Source organism: Triturus cristatus, chromosome 11 (genome assembly GCF_964204655.1).
Source record: "Triturus cristatus chromosome 11, aTriCri1.1, whole genome shotgun sequence".
Classification (NCBI taxonomy): Eukaryota; Metazoa; Chordata; class Amphibia; order Caudata; family Salamandridae; genus Triturus; species Triturus cristatus.
Genome location: NC_140594.1, coordinates 692487367 through 692513336, shown reverse-complemented (window position 1 = coordinate 692513336; position 25970 = coordinate 692487367).

The following is a 25970-nucleotide window of genomic DNA, read 5'->3' as shown; positions in this document are numbered from 1 at the left end:
GAATGTCATCAGGAATATCATGTCATGGAATGGAATGTCGGGAATGTCATGTCATGAATGTCAGGAATGTCATGGAATGGAATGGAATGTCAGGAATGTCATGTCATGGAATTACAGGAATGTCATGTAATGTTATGGAATGTCATGAATGTCATATCATGAATGTCAGGAATGTCATCAGGAATGTCATGGAATGGAATGTCAGGAACGTCATGTCATGAATGTCAGGACTGTCATAAGGAATATCATGTCATGGAATGGAATGTCAGGAATGTCATGGCATGGAATGACAGGAATGTCATGTAATGTTATGGAATGTCATGAATATCATGTCATGAATGTCATGAATGTCAGGAATGTCATCAGGAATGTCATGTCATGGAATGGAATGTCAGGAATGTCATGTCATGCATGTCATCAGGAATGTCATGTAATGGAATGGGATGGCATGTCATGGAATGGAATGTCAGGAATGTCATGTCATGGAATGGAATGTCATGTCATGGAATGGAATGTCAGGAATGTCATGTCATGGAATGGAAGCTCATGTCTTGGAATGTCAGGAATGTCATAGAATGGAATGTCGGGAATGTCATGTCATGTCATAGAATGGAATGTCATGGAATGGAATGTCATCAGGAATGTCATGAATGTCATGTCATAAATGTCAGGAATGTCATCAGGAATGTCATCAGGAATGTCATGAATGTCATGTCAGGAATGTCAGGAATGTCATGTCATGAATATCAGGAATGTCATGAATATCAGGAATGTCATGTCATGGAATGTCATGTCATGAATGTCAGGAATGTCATCAGGAAAATCATGTCATAGAATGGAATGTCAGGAATGTCATGTCATGAATGTCAGGAATGTCATCAGGAATGTCATGGAATGTCATGTCATGAATGTCATGTCATGAATGTCATGTCATGAATGTCAGGAATGTCATGGAATGAAATGTCAGGAATGTCATCAGGAATGTCATGGAATGAAATGTCATCAGGAATATCATGTCATGTCATGGAATGGAATGGAATGTCAGGAATGTCATGCCATGAATGTCATCAGGAATGTCATGTCATGGAATGGAATGTCAGGAATGTCATGTCATGAATGTCAGGAATGTCATCAGGAATGGCATGTCATGGAATGTCATGAATGTCATGTCAGGAATGTCAGGAATGTCATCAGGAATGTCATCAGGAATGTCATGAATGTCATGTCAGGAATGCCATCAGGAATGTCATGAATGTCATGTCATGAATGTCAGGAATGTCATCAGGAATGTCATCAGGAATGTCATGTCATGGAATGTCAAGAATGTCATGTCATGGAATGTCAGGAATGTCATGTCATGAATATCAGGAATGTCATGTCATGAATATCAGCAATGTCATGTCATGGAATGTCAGGAATGTCATGTCATGAATGTCAGGAATGTCATCAGGAAAGTCATGTCATGGAATGGAATGTCAGGAATGTCATGTCATGAATGTCAGGAATGTAATCAGGAATGTCATGTCATGGAATGTCAAGAATGTCATATCATGGAATGTCAGGAATGTCATGTCATGAATATCAGGAATGTCATGTCATGAATATCAGGAATGTCATGTCATGGAATGTCAGGAATGTCATGTCATGAATGTCAGGAATGTCATCAGGAAAATCATGTCATAGAATGGAATGTCAGGAATGTCATGTCATGAATGTCAGGAATGTCATCAGGAATGTCATGGAATGGAATGTCATGTCATGAATGTCATGTCATGAATGCCATGTCATGAATGTCAGGAATGTCATGGAATGAAATGTCAGGAATGTCATCAGGAATATCATGGAATGAAATGTCATCAGGAATGTCATGTCATGTCATGGAATAGAATGGAATGTCAGGAATGTCATGCCATGAATGTCATCAGGAATGTCATGTCATGGAATGGAATGTCAGGAATGTCATGTCATGAATGTCAGGAATGTCATCAAGAATATCATGTCATGGAATGGAATGTCGGGAATGTCATGTCATGAATGTCAGGAATGTCATGTCATGGAATGTCAGGAATGTCATGTCATGAATGTCAGGAATGTCATCAGGAAAGTCATGTCATGGAATGGAATGTCAGGAATGTCATGTCATGAATGTCAGGAATGTCATCAGGAATGTCATGGAATGGAATGTCATGTCATGAATGTCATGTCATGAATGTCAGGAATGTCATGGAATGAAATGTCAGGAATGTCATCAGGAATGTCATGAAATGAAATGTCATCAGGAATGTCATGTCATGTCATGGAATGGAATGGAATGTCAGGAATGTCATGCCATGAATGTCATCAGGAATGTCATGTCATGGAATGGAATGTCAGGAATGTCATGTCATGAATGTCAGGAATGTCATCAGGAAAATCATGTCATGGAATGGAATGTCGGGAATGTCATGTCATGAATGTCAGGAATGTCATGTCATGGAATGGAATGTCAGGAATGCCATGGAATGACAGGAATGTCATGTAATGTTATGGAATATCATGAATGTCATGTCATGAATGTCAGGAATGTCATCAGGAATGTCATGGAATGGAATGTCAGGAATGTCATGAATGTCAGGACTGTCATCAGGAATATCATGTCATGGAATGGAATGTCAGGAATGTCATGTCATGGAATGACAGGAATGTCATGTAATGTTATGGAATGTCATGAATGTCATGTCATGAATGTCAGGAATGTCATCAGGAATGTCATGGAATGGAATGTCAGGAATGTGATGTCATGCATGTCATCAGGAATGTCATGTAATGGATTGGGATGTCATGTCATAGAATGGAATGTCAGGAATGTCATGTCATGGAATGGAATGTCATGTCATGGAATGGAATGTCAGGAATGTCATGTCATGGAATGGAAGCTCATGTCTTGGAATGTCAGGAATGTAATGGAATGGAATGTCAGGAATGTCATGTCATAGAATGGAATGTTATGGAATGGAATGGAATGTCAGGAATATCATCAGGAATGTCATCAGGAATGTCATGAATATCATGACATGAATGTCAGGAATGTCATCAGGAATGTCATCAGGAATGTCATGTCATGGAATGGAATGTCATGAATGTCATGTCATGGAATGGAATGTCAGGAATGTCATCAGGTATGTCATGTCATGGAATGTCATGAATGTCATGAATATCATGTCAGGAATGTCAGGAATGTCATCAGGAATGTCATGAATGTCATGTCATGAATGTCAGGAATGTCATCAGGAATGTCATGTCATGGAATGTCAGGAATGTCATGTCATGGAATGTCAGGAATGTCAGGAATTTCATGTCATGAATGTCATCAGGAAAGTCATGTCATGTCATGGAATGTCAGGAATGTCATCAGGAATGTCAGGAATGTCATCAGGAATGTCATGTCATGGAATGTCAGGAATGTCATGTCATGGAATGTCAGGAACGTCATCAGGAATGTCAGGAATGTCATGTCATGGAATGTCAGGAATGTCATGGAATGGAATGTCAGGAATGTCATGTCATGGAATGGAAGCTCATGTCTTAGAATGTCAGGAATGTCATGGAATGGAATGTCAGGAATGTCATGTCATAGAATGGAATGTCATGGAATGGAATGTCAGGAATGTCATCAGGAATGTCATGAATGTCAGGAATGTCATCAGGAATGTCATCAGGAATGCCATGAATGTCATGTCATGAATGTCAGGAATGTCATGTCATGAATATCAGGAATGTCATGTCATGGAATGGAATGTCAGGAATGTCATGTCATGAATGTCATCAGGAAAGTCATGTCATGAAATGGAATGTCAGGAATGTCATCAGAAAAGTCATGTCATGGAATGGAATATCAGGAATGTCATCAGGAATGTCATGTCATGGAATGCCAGGAATGTCATGTCATGAATGTCAGGAATGTCATCAGGAATGTCATGTCATGGAATGTCAGGAATGTCATGTCATGAATGTCAGGAATGTCATCAGGAATGTCATCAGGAATGTCATCAGGAATGTCATGTCATGGAATGTCAGAAATGTCATGTCATGGATTGTCAGGAATGTCATCAGGAATGTCAGGAATGCCATCAGGAATGTCGAGTCATGGAATGTCAGGAATGTCATGTCATGAATGTCAGGAGTCATGTCAGGAGTCATGTCATGAATGTCAGGTCATAGAATGTCATGTCAGGAATGGAATGTCATGAATGTCATGTCATGGAATGGAATGTCATGAATGTCATGTCATGGAATGGAATGTCAGGAAAGTCATCAGGAATGTCCTGTCATGAATGTCATGTCATGAATGTGAGGAATGTCATGTCATGAATATCAGGAATGTCATCAGGAATGTCAGGAATGTCATGTCATGAATATCAGGATTGTCATAAGGAATGTCAGGAATGTCATGTCATGAATGTCAGGAATGTCATCAGGAATGTCATGGAATGGAATGTCAGGAATGTCATCAGGAATGTCATGTCATGGAATGTCAGGAATGTCATGTCATGAATGTCAGGAATGTCATCAGGAATGTCATGGAATGGAAGGTCATGTCATGAATGTCAGGAATGTCATCAGGAATGTCATGGAATGAAATGTCATCAGGAATGTCATGTCATGGAATGGAATGTTAGGAATATCATGCCATTAATGTCATCAGGAATGTTATGTCATGGAATGGAATGTCAGGAATGTCATGTCATGAATGTCAGGAATGTCATCAGGAATATCATGTCATGGAATGGAATGTCAGGAATGTCATGCCATGAATGTCAGGAATGTCATCAGGAATGTCATGTCATGGAATGGAATGTCAGGAATGTCATGTCATGGAATGGAATGTCAGGAATGTCATGTCATGGAATGACAGGAATGTCATGTAATGTTATGGAATGTCATGAATGTCATGTCATGAATGTCAGGAATGTCATCAGGAATGTCATGTCGTGGAATGTCATGTCGTGGAATGTCAGGAATGTCATGTCATGCATGTCATCAGGAATGTCATGTAATGGAATGGGATGTCATGTCATGGAATGGAATATCAGGAATGTCATGTCATGGAATGGAATGTCATGTCATGGAATGTCATGGAATGTCATGGAATGGAATGTCAGGAATGTCATGTCATGGAATGGAAGCTCATGTCTTGGAATGTCAGGAATGTCATGGAATGGAATGTCAGGGATGTCATGTCATTGAATGGAATGTCATGGAATGGAATGTCAGGAATGTCATGTCATAGAATGGAATGTCAGTAATGTCATGTCATGAATGTCAGGAATGTCATCAGGAATATCATGTCATGGAATGGAATGTCAGGAATGTCATGTCATGAATGTCAGGAATGTCATCAGGAATGTCATGTCATGGAATGGAATGTCAGGAATGTCATGTCATGGAATGACAAGAATGTCATGTAATGTTATGGAATGTCATGAATGTCATGTCATGAATGTCAGGAATGTTATCAGGAATGTCATGGAATGGAATGTCAGGAATGTCATGTCATGAATGTCAGGATTGTCATCAGGAATATCATGTCATGGAATGGAATGTCAGGAATGTCATGTCATAGAACGGAATGTCAGGAATGTCATGTCATGAATGTCAGGAATGTCATCAGGAATGTCATGTCATGAATGTCAGGAATGTCATCAGGAATGTCATGTCATGGAATGTCAGGAATGTCATGTCATGCATGTCATCAGGAATGTCATGTAATGGAATGGGATGTCAGGAATGTCATGTCATGGAATGTCAGGAATGTCATATCATGGAATGGAATGTCATGTCATGGAATGTCAGGAATGTCATGGAATGGAATGTCAGGAATGTCATGTCATGGAATGGAATGTCATGTCATGGAATGTCAGGAATGTCATGGAATGGAATGTCAGGAATGTCATGTCATAGAATGGAATGCCATGGAATGGAATGTCAGGAATGTCATGTCATGGAATGACATGAATATCATGTAATGTTATGGAATGTCATGAATGTCATCAGGAATGTCATGGAATGAAATGTCATCAGGAATGTCATGTCATGGAATGGAATGTTAGGAATATCATGCCATTAATGTCATCAGGAATGTTATGTCATGGAATGGAATGTCAGGAATGTCATGTCATGAATGTCAGGAATGTCATCAGGAATATCATGTCATGGAATGGAATGTCAGGAATGTCATGCCATGAATGTCAGGAATGTCATCAGGAATGTCATGTCATGGAATGGAATGTCAGGAATGTCATGTCATGGAATGGAATGTCAGGAATGTCATGTCATGGAATGACAGGAATGTCATGTAATGTTATGGAATGTCATGAATGTCATGTCATGAATGTCAGGAATGTCATCAGGAATGTCATGTCGTGGAATGTCATGTCGTGGAATGTCAGGAATGTCATGTCATGCATGTCATCAGGAATGTCATGTAATGGAATGGGATGTCATGTCATGGAATGGAATATCAGGAATGTCATGTCATGGAATGGAATGTCATGTCATGGAATGTCATGGAATGTCATGGAATGGAATGTCAGGAATGTCATGTCATGGAATGGAAGCTCATGTCTTGGAATGTCAGGAATGTCATGGAATGGAATGTCAGGGATGTCATGTCATTGAATGGAATGTCATGGAATGGAATGTCAGGAATGTCATGTCATAGAATGGAATGTCAGTAATGTCATGTCATGAATGTCAGGAATGTCATCAGGAATATCATGTCATGGAATGGAATGTCAGGAATGTCATGTCATGAATGTCAGGAATGTCATCAGGAATGTCATGTCATGGAATGGAATGTCAGGAATGTCATGTCATGGAATGACAAGAATGTCATGTAATGTTATGGAATGTCATGAATGTCATGTCATGAATGTCAGGAATGTTATCAGGAATGTCATGGAATGGAATGTCAGGAATGTCATGTCATGAATGTCAGGATTGTCATCAGGAATATCATGTCATGGAATGGAATGTCAGGAATGTCATGTCATAGAACGGAATGTCAGGAATGTCATGTCATGAATGTCAGGAATGTCATCAGGAATGTCATGTCATGAATGTCAGGAATGTCATCAGGAATGTCATGTCATGGAATGTCAGGAATGTCATGTCATGCATGTCATCAGGAATGTCATGTAATGGAATGGGATGTCAGGAATGTCATGTCATGGAATGTCAGGAATGTCATATCATGGAATGGAATGTCATGTCATGGAATGTCAGGAATGTCATGGAATGGAATGTCAGGAATGTCATGTCATGGAATGGAATGTCATGTCATGGAATGTCAGGAATGTCATGGAATGGAATGTCAGGAATGTCATGTCATAGAATGGAATGCCATGGAATGGAATGTCAGGAATGTCATGTCATGGAATGACATGAATATCATGTAATGTTATGGAATGTCATGAATGTCATGTCGTGAATGTCAGGAATATCATCAGGTATGTCATGTCATGGAATGGAATGTCAGGAATGTCATGTCATGAATGTCAGGAATGTCATGTCATGGATTGGAATGTCAGGAATGTCATGTCATGGAATGACAGGAATGTCATGTAATGTTATGGAATGTCATGAATGTCATGTCATGAATGTCATGTCATGAATGTCAGGAATGTCATTAGGAATGTCATGTCATGGAATGTCATGAATGTCATGTCATAGAATGGAATGTCATGAATGTCATGTCATGGAATGACAGGAATGTCATGTAATGTTATGGAATGTCATGAATGCCATGTCATGAATGTCAGGAATGTCGTCAGGAATGTCATGTCATAGAAAGGAATGTCAGGAATGTCATCAGGAATGTCATGTCATAGAATGGAATGTCAGGTATGTCATGTCATAGAATGGAATGTCAGGAATGTCATGTCATAGAATGGAATGTCAGGAATGGCATGTCATGTCATAGAATGGAATGTCATGAATGTCATGTCATAGAATGACAGGAATGTCATGTAATGTTATGGAATGTCATGAATGTCATGTCATGAATGTCAGGAATGTCATCAAGAATGTCATGGCATAGAAAGGAATGTCAGGAATGTCATCAGGAATATCATGTCATAGAATGGAATGTCAGGTATGTCATGTCATAGAATGGAATGTCAGGTATGTCATGTCATAGAATGGAATGTCAGGAATGTCATGTCATAGAATGGAATGTCAGGAATGGCATGCCATGTCATAGAATGGAATGTCATGAATGTCAGGAGTGTCATGTCATGGAATGACAGGAATGTAATGTAATGTTATGGAATGTCATGAATGTCATGTCATGAATGTCAGGAATGTCATCAGGAATGTCGTGTCATAGAATGGAATGTCAGGAATGTAATGTCATAGAATGTCAGGAATGTCATGTAATGGAATGAATATCAGGAGTTTCATGTCATCGAATGGAATGAATGTGAGGAACGTCATGTTGTGGAATGGAATGTCATGGAATATCAGGAAAGTCATGTCATGAATGTCATGGAATATCAGGAACGTCATGGAATGTCAGGAATGTCATGGAATGGAATGTCATGGAATACCATGTCATGGATGTCAGGAATAGAATGTCATGTCATGGATGTCAGGAATGTCGTCATTAATGTCAAGAATGTCATGAATGTGAGGAATGTTATGTCATGGAATGTCATGTCAGGAATGTCATGGAATTTCAGGAATGTCAAGAATGTCAGGAATGTCATGTCTTAGAATGGAATGTCAGGAATGTCATGTCAGGAATGTCATGTCAGGAATGTCATGTCAGGAATGTCATGTCTGGAATGTCATGTCTGGAATGTCATGTCTGGAATGTCATGTCATTCATGTCATGAATGTCATGTCATGAATGGAATGTCTGGAATGGAATGTCTGGAATGTCATGTCTGGAATGGAATGTCATGAATGTCATGTCTGGAATGGAATGTCTGGAATGGAATGTCATGAATGTCATGTCTGGAATGGAATGTCATGTCTGGAATGGAATGTCATGAATGTCATGTCTGGAATGTCATGTAATGTCTGGAATGGAATGTCATAAATGTCATGTCTGGAATGGAATGTCATGTCTGGAATGGAATGTCTGGAATAGAATGTCTGGAATGTCATGTCTGGAATGTCATGTCTGGAATGTCATGTCATGTCTGGAATGGAATGTCATGTCTGGAATGTCATGTCATGAATGTCATGTCTGGAATGTCATGTCATGTCTGGAATGGAATGTCATGTCTGGAATGGAATGTCTGGAATGGAATGTCATGAATGTCATGTCTGGAATGTCATGTCTGGAATGGAATGTCATGAATGTCATGTCTGGAATGTCATGTCATGTCTGGAATGAAATGTCATGTCTGGAATGGAATGTCATGAATGTCATGTCTGGAATGTCATGTCATGTCTGGAATGGAATGTCATGTCTGGAATGGAATGTCATGAATGTCATGTCTGGAATGGAATGTCATGTCTGGAATGGAATGTCATGAATGTCATGTCTGGAATGAAATGTCTGGTCTGGAATGTCATGTCTGGAATGGAATGTCATGTCTGGAATGGAATGTCATGAATGTCATGTCATGAATGTCAGGAATGTCATCAGGAATGTCATGTCATGGAATGTCAGGAATGTCATCAGGAATATCATCAGGAATGTCATGTCATGGAATGTCAGGAATGTCATGTCATGGAATGTCATGTCATTCATGTCATGAATGTCAGATCATGGAATGTCATGAATGTCATGTCATGGAATGTCATGAATGTCATGTCATGGAATGTCATGAATGTCATGTCATGAATGTCATGAATGTCTTGTCATGAATGTCATCAGGAATGTCATCAGGAATGTCATGGAATGTCAGGAATGTCATCAGGAATGTCGCCAGGAATGTCATCAGGAATGTCATGTCTTGGAATGTCATGTCATGGAATGTCAGGAATGTCAGGAATGTCATGTCATGAATATCAGGAATGTCATGTCAAGAATGTCATCAGGAATGTCATGGAATGGAATGTCATGTCATGAATGTCAGGAATGTCATGGAATGAAATGTCAGGAATGTCATCAGAAATATCATGGAATGAAATGTCATCAGGAATGTCATGTCATGGAATGTCATGCCATGAATGTCATCAGGAATGTCATGTCATGGAATGGAATGTCAGGAATGTCATGTCATGAATGTCAAGAATGTCATCAGGAATATCATGTCATGGAATGGAATGTCGGGAATGTCATGTCATGAATGTCAGGAATGTCATGTCATGGAATGGAATGTCAGGAATGTCATGTCATGGAATGGAATGTCAGGAATGCAATGTCATGGAATGACAGGAATGTCATGGAATGTTATGGAATGTCATGAATGTCATATCATGAATGTCAGGAATGTCATCATGAATGTCATGGAATGGAATGTCAGGAATGTCATGTCATGAATGTCAGGACTGTCATCAGGAATATCATGTCATAGAATGGAATGTCAGGAATGTCATGTCATGGAATGACAGGAATGTCATGTAATGTTATGGAATGTCATGAATGTCATGTCAGGAATGTCATGAATGTCAGGAATGTCATGTCATGGAATGGAATGTCAGGAATGTCATGTCATGCATGTCATCAGGAATGTCATGTAATGGAATGGGATGTCATGTCATGGAATGGAATGTCAGGAATGTCATGGAATGGAATGTCATGTCATGGAATGGAATGTCAGGAATGTCATGTCATAGAATGGAATGTCATGGAATGGAATGTCATCAGGAATGTCATCAGGAATGTCATGAATGTCATGTCATGAATGTCAGGAATGTCATCAGGAATGTCATCAGGAATGTCATGAATGTCATGAATGTCATGAATGTCATGTCGTGAATGTCAGGAATGTCATCAGGAATGTCATGAATGTCATGAATGTCATGTCATGGAATGTCAGGAATGTCAGGAATGTCATGTCATGAATATCAGGAATGTCAGGAATGTCATGTCATGAATGTCAGGAATGTCATCAGGAAAGTCATGTCTGGAATGGAATGTCATGAATGTCATGTCTGGAATGGAATGTCATGTCTGGAATGGAATGTCATGAATGTCATGTCTGGAATGGAATGTCATGAATATCATGTCTGGAATGGAATGTCATGAATGTCATGTCTGGAATGGAATGTCATGAATGTCATGTCATGAATGTCAGGAATGTCATCAGGAATGTCATGTCATGAATGCCATGAATGTCATGTCATGAATGTCAGGAATATCAGGAATGTCAGGAATGTCATCAGGAATATCATGTCATGGAATGTCAGGATGTCATGTCATGGAATGTCAGGAATGTCATGTCATGTCAGGAATGTCATGTCATGGAATGTCTGGAATGTCATGTCATGAATGTCAGGTCATGGAATGTCATGTCAGGAATGGAATGTCATGTCAGGAATGGAATGTCATGGAATGGAATGTCATGAATGTCATGTCATGGAATGTCATGAATGCCATGTCAGGAATGTCATCAGGAATGTCATCAATGTCATGTCATGAATGTCAGGAATGTCATCAGGAATTTCAGGAATGTCATCAGGAATGTCATGTCATGGAATGTCAGGAATGTCATGAAATGTCAGGAATGTCATGTCATGGAATGTCAGGAATGTCAGGAATGCCATGTCATGAATATCAGGAATGTCATGTCATGAATATCAGGAATGTCATGTCATGGAATGTCAGGAATGTCAGGAATGTCATGTCATGAATGTCAGGAATGTAATCAGGAATGTCATGGAATGGAATGTCATGTCATGAATGTCATGTCATGAATGTCAGGAATGTCATGGAATGAAATGTCAGGAATGTCATGGAATAAAATGTCATCAGGAATGTCATGTCATGGAATGGAATGGAATGTCAGGAATGTCATGCCATGAATGTCATCAGGAATGTCATGTCATGGAATGGAATGTCAGGAATGTCATGTCATGAATGTCAGGAATGTCATCAAGAATATCATGTCATGGAATGGAATGTCGGGAATGTCATGTCATGAATGTCAGGACTGTCATCAGGAATATCATGTCATGGAATGGAATGTCATGAATGTCATGAATATCATGTCATGTAATGGAATCTCAGGAATGTCATGTCATGCATGTCATCAGGAATGTCATGTAATGGAATGGGATGTCATGTCATAGAATGGAATGTCAGGAATGTCATGTCATGGAATGGAATGTCATGTCATGGAATGGAATGTAAGGAATGTCATGTCATGGAATGGAAGCTCATGTCTTGGAATGTCAGGAATGTCATGGAATGGAATGTCAAGAATGTCATGTCATAGAATGGAATGTCATGGAATGGAATGTCAGGAATGTCATCAGGAATGTCATCAGGAATGTCATGAATGTCATGTCATGAATATCAGGAATGTCATCAGGAATGTCATCAGGAATGTCATGTCACGGAATGTCAGGAATGTCATGTCATGGAATGTCAGGAATGTCAGGAATGTCATGTCATGAATATCAGGAATGTCATGTCATGGAATGGAATGTCAGGAATGTCATGTCATGAATGTCAGGAATGTCATCAGGAAAGTCATGTCATGGAATGGAATATCAGGAATGTCATCAGGAATATCATGTCATGGAATGTCAGGAATGTCATGTCATGAATGTCAGGAATGTCATCAGGAATGTCATGTCATGGAATGTCATGAATGTCATGTCATGAATGTCATCAGGAATGTCATCAGGAATGTCATGAATGTCATGTCATGAATGTCAGGAATGTCATCAGGAATGTCATCAGGAATGTCATGTCATGGAATGTCAGGAATGTCATGTCATGGAATGTCAGGAATGTCATCAGGAATGTCAGGAATGTCATCAGGAATGTCAGGAATGTCATGGAATGGAATGTCAGGAATGGAATGTCATGGAATGGAAGCTCATGTCTTGGAATGTCAGGAATGTTATGGAATGGAATGTCAGGAATGTCATGGAATGGAATATCAGGAATGTCATGTCATGGAATGTCATGGAATGGAATGTCAGGAATGTCATCAGGAATGTTATCAGGAATGTCATGTCAGGAATGTCATGTCAGGAATGTCATCAGGAATATCATCAGGAATGTCATGAAATGAATGTCATGTCAGGAATGTCAGGAATGTCATCAGGAATGTCAGGAATGTCATCAGGAATGTCATGTCATGGAATATCATGGAATGTCAGGAATGTCATGGAATGTCAGGAATGTCAGGAATGTCATGTCATGGAATGGAATGTCAGGAATGTCATGTCATGAATGTCAGGAATGTCATCAGGAAAGTCATGTCATGGAATGGAATGTCAGGAATGTCATCAGGAATGTCATGTCATGGAATGGAATATCAGGAATGTCATGTCATGAATGTCAGGAATGTCATCAGGAATGTCATGTCATGGAATGCCATGAATGTCATGTCATGAATGTCAGGAATGTCATCAGGAATGTCATGTCATGAATATCAGGAATGTCATCAGGAATGTCAGGAATGTCATCAGGAATGTCAGGAATGTCATGTCATGGAATGTCAGGAATGTCATGTCATGGAATGTCAGGAGTCATGTCATGGAATGTCAGGAGTCATGTCATGAATGTCAGGAGTCATGTCATGAATGTCAGGTCATGGAATGTCATGTCAGGAATGGAATGTCATGGAATGGGATGGGATGTCATGAATGTCATGTCATGGAATGGAATGTCATGAATGTCATGGAATGGAATGTCATGAATGTCATGTCATGGAATGGAATGTCAGGAATGTCATCAGGAATGTCATGTCATGGAATGTCATGAATGTCATGTCATGAATGTCAGGAATGTCATCAGGAATGTTATCAGGAATGTCATGAATGTCATGTCATGAATATCAGGAATGTCATCAGGAATGTCAGGAATGTCATGTCATGGAATGTCATGTCATGGAATGTCAGGAATGTCATGTCATGAATATCAGGAATGTCATGTCATGGAATGGAATGTCATGTCATAAATGTCATGTCATGAATGTCAGGAATGTCATGGAATGAAATGTCAAAAATGTCATCAGGAATGTCATGGAATGAAATGTCATCAGGAATGTCATGTCATGGAATGGAAAGGAATGTCATGCCATGAATGTCATCAGGAATGTCATGTCATGAATGTCATCAGGAATATCATGTCATGGAATGGAATGTCTGGAATGTCATGTCATGAATGTCAGGAATGTCATCAGGAATGTCATGTCATGGAATGGAATGTCAGGAATGTCATGTCATGGAATGACAGGAATGTCATGTAATGTTATGGAATGTCATGAATGTCATGTCATGAATGTCAGGAATGTCATCAGGAATGTCATGGAATGGAATGTCAGGAATGTCATGTCATGAATATCAGGATTGTCATCAGGAATATCATGTCATGGAATGGAATGTCAGGAATGTCATGGAATGACAGGAATGTCATGTAATGTTATGGTATGTCATGAATGTCATGTCATGAATGTCATCAGGAATGTCATGTAATGAAATGTCAGGAATGGAATGTCAGGAATATCATGGAATTTCAGGAATGTCATGAATGTCATGGAATATCAGGAATGTCATGCAATGTCAGGAATGTCATGGAATGCCATGTCATGTCATGGATGTCAGAAATGGAATGTCATGGATGTCAGGAATGGAATGTCATGTCATGGATGTCAGGAATGTTGTCATTAATGTCAAGAATGTGAGGAATGGCATGTCATGGAATGGAATGTTAGGAATGTAATGTCAAGGAATAGAATGTCATGTCAAGGAATGGAATGTCATGACTTAGAATGGAATGTCAGGAATGTCATGACTTAGAACGGAATGTCAGGAATGTCATGTCATTAATGTCAAGAATGTCATGAATGTGAGGAATGTCATGTCAAGGAATGGAATGTCAGGAATGTCATGTCTTAGAATGGAATGTCAGCAATGTCATGTCAAGGAATGTCATGTCATTAATATCAAGAATGTCATGTCATGGAATGTCAGGAATGTCAGGAATGTCATGTCAAGGAATGCTATGTCAGGAATGTCAGGTCAAGGAATGGAATGGCAGGAATGTTGTGTCACTAATGTCAAGAATGTCATGAATGTGAGGAATGTCGTGTCATGGAATGGAATGTCAGGAATGTCATGTCAAGGAATGGAATGTCATGTCTTAGAATGGAAATGCAAATGAATTTAGTGAGAATGCAAGGTTTCTAAAGCAGTGGAAACACATAGTCTTAAAATATTAAACAAATTGAAAATGTCTCCGTATCTTACTGCATTAACATGCTCAACAGTGCCTGTAATGTGAAAATTGTATAGCGCTACAACTTCAGGCCAAGCGACTTGCACTACATGCAGCAAAGACTTGGAAGAAAATGATGCTCTAACCAGGTTTCAGGAAGCACCCACACCTGCTGGCTGCAATCAGTCATATGGAAATATGTGCAGACAGGTTTGAAAGTGGGATGAAAAAAGTGGGGGCTGGCTAAAAAGGGAAATGTAAAATACATTTTTGTTTCCCATAGTTTGTCACTCGACCAGCATTTTGGTTTCTTTCTGAGATGTTTCTGTATCCTTGTATATGCTAATCCCTAAAACAATCCCTTGCCATCCAAAAACCCATACAAATGCAAAACCCTAATAGAATCATTATCACCCAAAAACCATACCCAACCTAAACCCTAAAAATTCCTTATAACACAAAAACCCATACCCACCCTAAACCATATAATTTCCCTTACCCCACAAAAACCCACACCCAACCAAAACCTTAAAAATTCCATTGCCACCCAAAAACCCATATCCACCGTTAATCATACAAAATCCCTTGCCACCAAAAATCCCACATCCACCTTAAATCCCTTGCTACCCATAAAAACCCATACCCACCCTACACCCTAACAAAAACCTTACCACCCAAAAACCTACACCCACCCTAAACCCTAAAAATTCACTTGCCACCCAAAAATCATACCCATCCTAAACCCTAAAAAAGCTCTTACCACCCAAAACCCTATACCCACCCTAAACCTTAAAAAATCCCTTTCCACCCAAATACCCATACCCACCCTAATTCTAAAAAATGCAGTTGTGACCCAAAAAACCCATACCCACCCTAAACCCTAAAAAATGCCTTGCCACTCAAAAATCCATACCCACCCTGAACCCTAAAAATTCCCTTGCCACCCAAAAACCCATACCCACCCGAAACCCTAAAAATTTCCTTGACACCCAAAAACCCATAGCCACCCTAAACCCTAAAAAAGCTCTTATCACCTCAGAATCTATAATCAACCTAAACCCTAAAAAATACCGTTCCACCCAAAAACCTATACCCACCCTAAACCCTAGAAATTCCCTTGCCACCCAAGTACCCGTACACACCCTAAACCATAAAAAAGCCCATATCACTTAAAAAAAAACATACCCACACTAAAACCTAAAAAATCCCTTACCAACCAATAGCCCATACCCACCATAAATGCTGAAAATTCCCTTGCCACCGAAAAATCCATACCCACCGTAAACCCTAAAAAACACCTATCACCTACAAACCTATATTCACACTAAACCCGAAAAAATACCTTAACACCAAACACCCATACCCACCCTAAACTTTAGAAATTCCCTTGCCACCCTAAAATTTCCCTTGCCACCCAAAAACCATACCCACCCTAACCCTAGAATTTCCCTTGCCACCCAAAAACCCATACGCACCCTAAATCCTAAAAATTCCTGTGCCTCCCAAAAACCCATGCCCACCCTAAACCCTAAAAAACTCCTATCACCTACAAACCTATATTCACACTAAACCCGAAAAAATACCTCAACACCAAACACCCATACCCTCCCTAAACTCTAGAAATTCCCTTGCCACCCAAAAAGCCATTCCCACCCAAAACCCTAACACAAACCTCACAACCCAAAAACTCATAACCACCCAAAATCCTAAAAATTCCTTATCACTGGAAAACCCATACCCAACCTAAACCATAAAATGTACCTTGCCCCCAAAAACCCACACCCACTCTAAACCTTAAAAATTCTCTTGCCACGCAAAAACCCATGCCTGCCCTAAACCCTAAAATTTCCCTTGCCACCCAAAAACCCATATCACCTAAAAATCCATACCCACCCTAAAACCTAAAAAATCCCTTACTGCCCAGAAACCCATATCCACCCTAAACCATAAAAATCCAATTGCCGCCCAAAAAAATCATACTCGCCCTAAAATATCCCTTGCCATTCAAAAATCCGTATTCATCTTAAACCCTAAAAAATCCCTTGCCGCTCAAAAACCCATACCGACCCTAAAAAAATCCTTGCCAGCCAAAAACCCACACAAACACTAAACCCTAAAGATTCATTGCCACCCAAAAACCCATACCCACTCAAAACCCTGAAAGCTCCCTTGCCACCCAAAACCTATGCCCACCCTAAACCTTAAAAAAATCCCTTACCACGCAAATACCCATGCACAACTTCTTTTTCTTATAACATGCCGTACTCTTTAGAAGATCATCGCATGAGCAGTACTTCTTTTAGTTAAAAATCTTTTAGAGCATCAGTCTTTCCACATCATGGTGTCCTTCCCCAAGTCAACGACATATAATCGTACAGTACTAGGCAGTGTCCCTTCCTTGTAAAAAAGGTGTAGTGCTACTTCTCATATCACCAACTCCCATTATTACGGTCTACCATCATTTTTAGACCACAAGAAAATTAAATAAAGCAGCGAGAGTCCCAGAATTTTTTGAACATTGCTCTACACTTGCTGAGCAAAATTTCCAAAATTGCACCACTTCACATACTATTGTGTCATTTGCAGCAACATTTTACTGCAAGTACATGAGTATAATGCGAATGGTAGCAGGGTTTTGGGTGGTGAAGCTGTAATAGATCTGCCTGATCTGGTGGTGGAAGAAGGCGCCACGTTTGTTGCAGAGGTCTTGGGAGTGTGGGATGTATGTTGACTTCTCAAGTCATCCGGACTCATGGAGGGCGGGAGTGAACCAACTGGCTTTCTTCGAGTGTAGCTTGCCTGGTGTCTTCTGGAGGGGGCCAGAGTGTCGACGCAGTTGGAGATCCATTGGTGAAGGTTTTGCGCTGCGGTGTTGGAGTCTGTTGGTGTTGGCGGAGTGGTTGTGCTGAGGAAGTTGACGAAAAGGCCTTGTTCCAGCTACGACAGTGGATGATGAGGGTGATAGTGTACGGTGGACATGTCAAAGGCGAGATGCACGCAGTGGTGGTCAGTCCAGCCGAATTCGGTGGTGTGGCTGTAGGTGATGTTTTTGCTGGCAGAGAAAATGGGGTCGTGCATGTATGCAGCTGAGTAAGTCGGTGTGGTGACTAACTGCTTGAGTCCGATTTTGGCAAGGTTCACCAGTAGGGTGGCAGTGTTCTGGTCACTGGGGTTGTCCAGGTGAAAGTTGAAGTTTCTGAGTAGGATATAATCTGTGGATGCTAGAGCCTGGGGTACGATAAGGTCTACGTTGGTGTCAGTGAAGAGCTGGCGGGGGCCTTGGGGGCCTGTAGATGAGGGTGCTGCAAAGGGTGTTGTTGGTCTGGATCTGAAAGTGGAGGAGTTCCATGATTGTCATTTGGTCATTTGAGTGCATGGTCAGTCGGAGCGTGTTCTTGTGGATGATGGTGATGCCTCCTCCTGGTCGGTCAGTGCAGTCCTTGCAGGTGATTTTGTAGCCATCGGGGATAGTGATGGCGATGTCCGGTCCGGATCAGGGGTTGATCAAGGTTTCCATGAAGAAGGTGCTGTCGGGAGAGGCCAAGTTGAGGAGGTCCCAGATTTCTGTGGCATGTTTGTGGAGGGATTGCACGTTGAGGAGTATGCAGTTGAGTCTGTCGAGTGTGCTGTTGGTCGGTTGGGTGGCAAGAGGATCTGGAATGCTGGCGTGGGTGATGATGGGGCTGCAGTTCTGGCAGAAGAAGGGTCCTTGGGTCTTCAGTGACGCAAGGTTGTAGGCGGTATGGCGTGGGTGAGGAATGGTGCTGGCATCATAGCGGTGGAAGGTCCGAGAACCAGGGTCCCTGGCGCTGGGCATGGTCCAGGCACGGACAGGTGCAGACAGGCCTGCCCTTGGCACCCCAGTGGTGCAGCTGCGCAGCAGCTGCCATTAAGTTGTGCTGGGGGCTGGACAGCTAAGAGGCAGGAAATCTAGGAGAGGAAGAGTCACTGGAGGGGTCAGGGCATGGGGATCACAGCAACAGGAACGTGGGTGGCAAACAAAGGAAATAAAAAGTTTAAAAAAGTAAAAAGCTGAATAAAGGCAGAAATCAGAAAAAAGAGGCAGAGGGACAGCCCAGCAGCAGAGCAGTGACGCTCTACCACTAAACCACCAGATATGAGGTGCAGGCAGGGGTCTGCGTGTGGAAGTGGGCCTCGAGCTCCTGACCAAGGGTCAGCAGCAGGATCAGGGGCAGCAGCAGCTACCAGGCAGAGCTTTGCTATGAAGGGATCCAGTCCACTAGAAGGTCAGTGTTTGCTACTTCCACTCCAATCTAAGTAACAGTAGGGAAAGAGGTTGGACTTCAGAGGGGTTGATATGGCCATTTCCACTCCAGTCTAAACAAAAGTAGGGAAGGTGTTGAACCTCGGAAGGGGTAAAATTTACTATTCCCAGTCCACCCTAAGCAAAAGCAGGGAAAATGCTGTATTTGGGAGAGGTTAGATTTACTATTCCCACCGTAATGTAAGCAACAGCTGGGAAAGTGTTGGACTTCAGAAGGATTAGATTTGCTATTCCCACCCCAATATATATAAAACAGAAGTAAAAGTATTGGACTTCAAGGGGGTTATATTTACAATTTTCCTTCCATCAAAAGCAACATTAGGGAACGTGTTGGACTTTGTAAGGGTTATATTAACTAGCCGCACCCCAATTAAGCAATAATAAGGAAAGCATAGGAATTGGATGGACTAGATTTACTGTTCCCACCCCAATTTAAGCAACAGTAGGGAAAGTGTTGGACTTCAGAAAGGTTACTTATACCATTCCAATACAGTCATTGAAAAATATTTAAATACCTAAAAACATAAAATGACTAACCATAGATAAATTAGAAAACATATATTGTACACATTTAAATAAAATGCACAATTTATTATAAATATACAAAATAAATGCATAATTAAATGAAATATTTAAATAAGCATATGTAGAATCCACTTCTCTCACTACTACTGAAAAAACCCACAAACACCAAGAAGATAAATTAAAATATAAATAAAACAATAATACAATTAAAATAAATTAAACATAAAAATTATAAATATAATATAAACTTGCTGATATGTAGTACTAATTATTTCTTGCATAGTCTAAATAAAACTATTTCATTTTAAAGATTCAATGAAAAATTATATAATGATTTATACATTAAATATTTAACAAAAAAATAATAAAGAAAACTATTTTCATTTCAATAAATTCTCACAATTCCCCTACAAACTGAACATGCTGCTAAATTATCTATAACTAATTATACCATAAATATAAATTAAAAATCTGACATTAAACCCAAATAAATGAAAGAACAATTAAAACATTACATACTGACCATTTATATATTGATTTTACCATACATTACTTAACATTAAAAAAAATGTTAAAATGTAATTAACCTCCCACCATATTCCCCTAAAAACCCAATATCCCCCTACTAAATTATAAACTACTTAACATAGGTATTTGTAGATCGCACATTAACTCTTGGGTATCTTGGCGCTAACAGGTGTTTATTCTTACCTAATAGTACTGAGCCGCCAGACCCATCTAATTAACTATTGAAAATTCAATTACAGATTTAAAATTGCAAACTATATTTAAAAAAGACAATCTTACTAATATTATAAGTATATATATATTTAATTAAAAACAATGTTTATTACAAGTATACTAAAGTACCCAACATTAATTACAACAATTGTCTTCATTACCATATTGTGGACAATAAAACCTGCATTCTGAGGGGTCGATTCCGATCCGGGTCGGAAAGCACTCCGACCGAGCCAGATCCGGAGTGTTTTCCGACCGAGCCGGAGTCCTGCAGTCCAAACGAGCGAGTACGATGCGGCCGTATGCTGTCGGACTCGGTTCAGTCGGACTCCCATAGAAGTCAATGGGAGCCGGTCGTACGACGCGTACATGGGCTCCCATTGACTGAATGGGTACCACCAAAGGCAACCACCCGGATGATTTGTGAGCCGGACACTCCGGCTCACACAGGCTGTCCGACGCGGGCATCATACTGGCTCGGTCGTGAATCCCATCCATTGCACGCCACAGTTAGCTTCCGACCGAGACGTATGGAGCGGTTCGGACCTGGAAACGAGTCGGTCGGTGAATTTCATGTAGCTCGCATCGTACTTGCTTGCATCGTACTTGCTCGCTCATACAGCTGTACGAGTCAGTGGAAAACACGCGTACGGCACATAGATTTTCCGGCCGCATCGCGTTCGGCGCCGTTCCGACCCGGATCGGAATCGGCCCCTATATTTTGATATTCTGTTCCACTTTATTTTTGCAGTGGTGATATTTTTGACAACATATTTATGTCACATGATATTTTGGAAGGTTTCTTTTCTCACAAAAACAGCTAGTGCATGGCTATCAAATTGTCCCTCTCTATTCCTGAACAAATGATTCACCGGCTCCTTTTAGGAAGCCTAGTTTTATACACCACACACACCGAAGCACAACATTTGGGCGGACTCCTCAAAAAAGTTTTGTTACCATTGTGAAAGATTCCTATAGTTAAAGTAGGCACATTCTGAGGTTTTTATTCCCATGAAAAAGACAGCTGCATGTCAGCCAAAGTGACTTTCTCTACTCTTACATTATGAGCATACAAGCTCAGTTCAGGAATACAATTTGTAAGACTCTTGTATAAGATTTGCCCTTCAAATAACAAGACCATCAACACTGAGAAAGTCTCTTGTAGCTGACATGGACACTTTTGAGAATGTTTGAGCCTTGTTTAAAGATTTTTATTTTACACTCCAGATATCAAAGGCTAAACAAATGGAGGTTTCAACTTTGTGAAAGTTTCCCATGTTTCACCTTGTTTGGAAGGAATAAAGGCTGAGTGGTAGCACCAGGATTCAAACATGTGAGAGAGTGGTCAAACACATCCATCAAGTGGATTCATTCATTTAAACCACCAGACTAATACGATCTGTATGTGTTCTCCAACAAACCTATCAATACACACATCACAGTGGAGACTTGATTTGAATATGACTGTAATCACACATTATCACTGTGAGGACTTAAACTAGGGGTGGGCGGAATTTGCGGAATTAACCTTCGCAAATTATCGCGAGAATGTTTAAAATTATCGCAAACAAGCAGAAATATCGCGAAGATGCGGAAGTTTTTTTCCGGCATGTTCGCGCGATTTTCTGCATGGTTGCGGGTCGCCAACTTACCCATGTGGCTGCTTGCGGGCGCGGCCATCTTGTTTTGAGTTGTTCTCGCGGTGCATGATCGCGAGAAGAAAGACGTGATCGCGCGACGCATGACGTCACTGCGGGCGCGAACTGTCGCGAGACAGCGCAAATGGCTAAAAACAATACAACATCTCATGGAGAACGCGACCGGATCAAGAAAACTTGTCGGCGAACGCAGGGATTCAGGTAAGGCGATCGCGCGCGCGCGAGAATGTATCATTTTACAGCGCGAGCAAGAAACAAATTATCGCCAAGCTGCGGAAACCGGAATTTTTGACATTTTCGCGCTCTCCGCGGAACGCAAAAATGTCAAAATATCGCAATTTCCGCGAACGGAACGAAATTTTTGCCCAGGCCTAACTTAAACCTCACTGTAATAGCACAATCTCTATGTGAGGACATGTACATGGCTTTAATCATGCACTATCACTGTGTGCTATCCGCGTGCCTCCCATTAATTCTCTTTATGACCTGGGCATCTCTTTAATCACACTCTATCTCTGTGAGGACCCGGGCATGTCTATAATCACACACATTCTCTTTGGCAACTGTGGTAATACTATAGTCAAACACCATCTCTGTGGGGACCTCAACATCTCTATAATCACACACTATCTCTGTGGGGACCTCAACATCTCTATAATCACACACTATCTCTGTGGGGTCCTGGGCATGTCTATAATCACACACATGCTTCTTGGCGACCGTGGTAATACTATAGTCATACACCATCTCTTTGGGGACTTGAGCATTCCTGTAATTACATGCAAGTTCGGTTTTGGCTTGAGGATCATCAACTTCCCATTCTCTGTATGGGACTATGTGAATACAGAAAAGTAGTAAAGTTGGTCTAAGTTTACATTTGTGAATAGGGCCCTATTTTAATGAGGACTTAAACACAATCATCTTCATGCACTATCTCTGTGGGGACTTAAACATTGCTATAATAACACAACATCTTTGTAGGGACTTGAAAAAACTATAATAAAACACTATCTTTGTGGGGATTTGAACATCACTATAAAAACATACCACCTCTGTGGGGATTTGAGCATTCCTGTAATTAAACACAAGCTCTGTTTCGACTTGAAGCTCCAGGGGGTGCCACGAGGCACAGGGTCCAGACTGATTTGCATATAACTGGGTCTGAACTGGGGTGGCAAAGTGAGCTAAGGAACGATGATGGATTCAACCCAGATCTGTGACTGGGGGTGAGTGACTTAAAAGTTCCAGCACTCCGTCAATCATCTCCTTGTCTTTGCTTTGACTTGAATATCATCAGCTTCACATTCTCTGTATGGGGATTTGTGAATATTGAAAAGTAGTAAAGTTAGACTTTTGGTCTAAATTTACCTTTGGGAATACTGAAAAGTAGTGCAGTTAGACTTTTTGTCTAAGTTTACCATTGTGAATCAGGCCTTATTTTAATGAAGACTTAAACACAATCACCTTCATGCACTATCTCTGTGGGGACTTGAACATCTCTATAACAACACACTATCTCTGTGGGGACTTGAACATCTCTATGATAACACACTATCTGTTTGGGGACTTAAACATCGCTATAATAACATACCATCTCTTTGGGGACTTGAGTGTTCCTATAATTACACAAAACCTCTGTGTGGACTTGAACATCATTAGATTCACACTCTTTATAATGGGATTTAAGCTTTGAATGTACACACTTTTTCTATGGAGACTTAAGCACAATGATATTCAGCCACTATCTCTGTGGGGTCTTGAACATCTATTTTGGCAAAAATGTAATCAGCTAATCAAGCTCTGGACTCCACTTGACCATTTTCCTTTGTTCCATATGTTAATTTCTTTATGTATTAGTTCCATTATCTCCTAAGATTTTAAGCACTAATAAATAGGTTAAATACAGCTTTAAGTGTCTTTCTTTAAGCATGATATGATATTTTCTGGCACATTAGCATAATCTGTCTTTAAGGTATACCTCTAGTATATATGCATCAATTCATATATGAATAGATTATAATGTTGTTTGTGTATATTGTTGATATAATAAACATTTAGCCATGTGCCTTTGACTGTATTCAATCACAAATAGTGTTACAGACTAGGTCCCCACAAGGATGGTAGCACGTGTTCAAGTCCCCACAAGGATGGTGCTGTGCGCACGATAAAATAACAATACACTTGCAAATTTGAAGCAGGATCCTGTATCATGAATTTTTTCTTAACAATTTTCTGTTATTAGTGTAGTTTAAAAACATTGGGAAAGGTTAGTCCCAACAAGGCAGGTATTCACACATAGTCCCCACAAGACTGGTAACACGTGTGTGTGTGTGTGTGTGTGTGTGTGTGTGGTTTGTGTTTCTCCTTTCTCTTTCCCTTCAATGAAAGTGTCAAGAAAATGCATTTCTTTCTTTCATCGTATTAGGTCAAGTCACCTGCTATGTATTATAATAAATGTTTAGTAGAATTAAGGCTGGTTTGAAGAAAATGTTTCTCATGATCTAACCGGGACATATTGGGTATTAATATTTCATAGAGCAGTCCATTTTTACAAAAAGGCACACTGAAAAGCTAACAGAGTAGGTTTGCAAATGTTCTCATGAGAACCTTCCTAGATGTATCTTCTTGTAATACGCTGTAGCTGCATTCAAATACCATCACATCAGCATGAACATTTACCAGGGGAATCGAGAGGAGAGGCGACGGACCATCGGACGATCCTTCTTCATTGCTGGAAATCACTTAAGCACCTGTGTTTGCAACATGTAATTTGCTTTCTATATAGTGCGTCCTAGTTAAAGAGCCAATTCATTCTATGCACACCTACCCTGCCATGCCCTTTAGCACCTCATTGTGCTTGACCGAATGCTACTGCTAATAGTGATTTTCTTGTTTTCCTTACCCTTTGTGTGGACATTTTCTTTCTTCATGCTAAAGCTTTAACTTGGATTAACGGTTGCTACTGCAACTGATTGGGAACTCAGCTGAGTTTTCAGAACTGCTCTTAATGAGGAGTTTGTTTCTTGCGACTATTTGCTTATGCTATATGTTCTCAAAAATGTCAATTTTCTTCCTCCAGCGCTGCGTGGGATTCTCACCTCTGCTCCTCTAGCACCTGCACTTCAAAATCCATCAAGCCTTTATCCAGCCCTGTCACCGACCTGACAGATCCTTCACTGCCTTAGCAGTACTCTCCATTTTCTCACTGAGGTCAACATGTAGGGCATTTGCAGATCTTAATAGAATCCTCTCACCTACTGTCATATCTGCCTCAATCGGCAATTAATCTGAAATCTCTTTGCGACACTTCTTCATGCTTCCAGTGCCAGGCTGAAGGAACTCTTCCATTTTCGTCCTTCTCTCAGTCATGGAGTTCAATTGTTCCCTCCAAATTTCAGTGGCCAACTGCAGCTTACCTTCGACCAGCCCACAC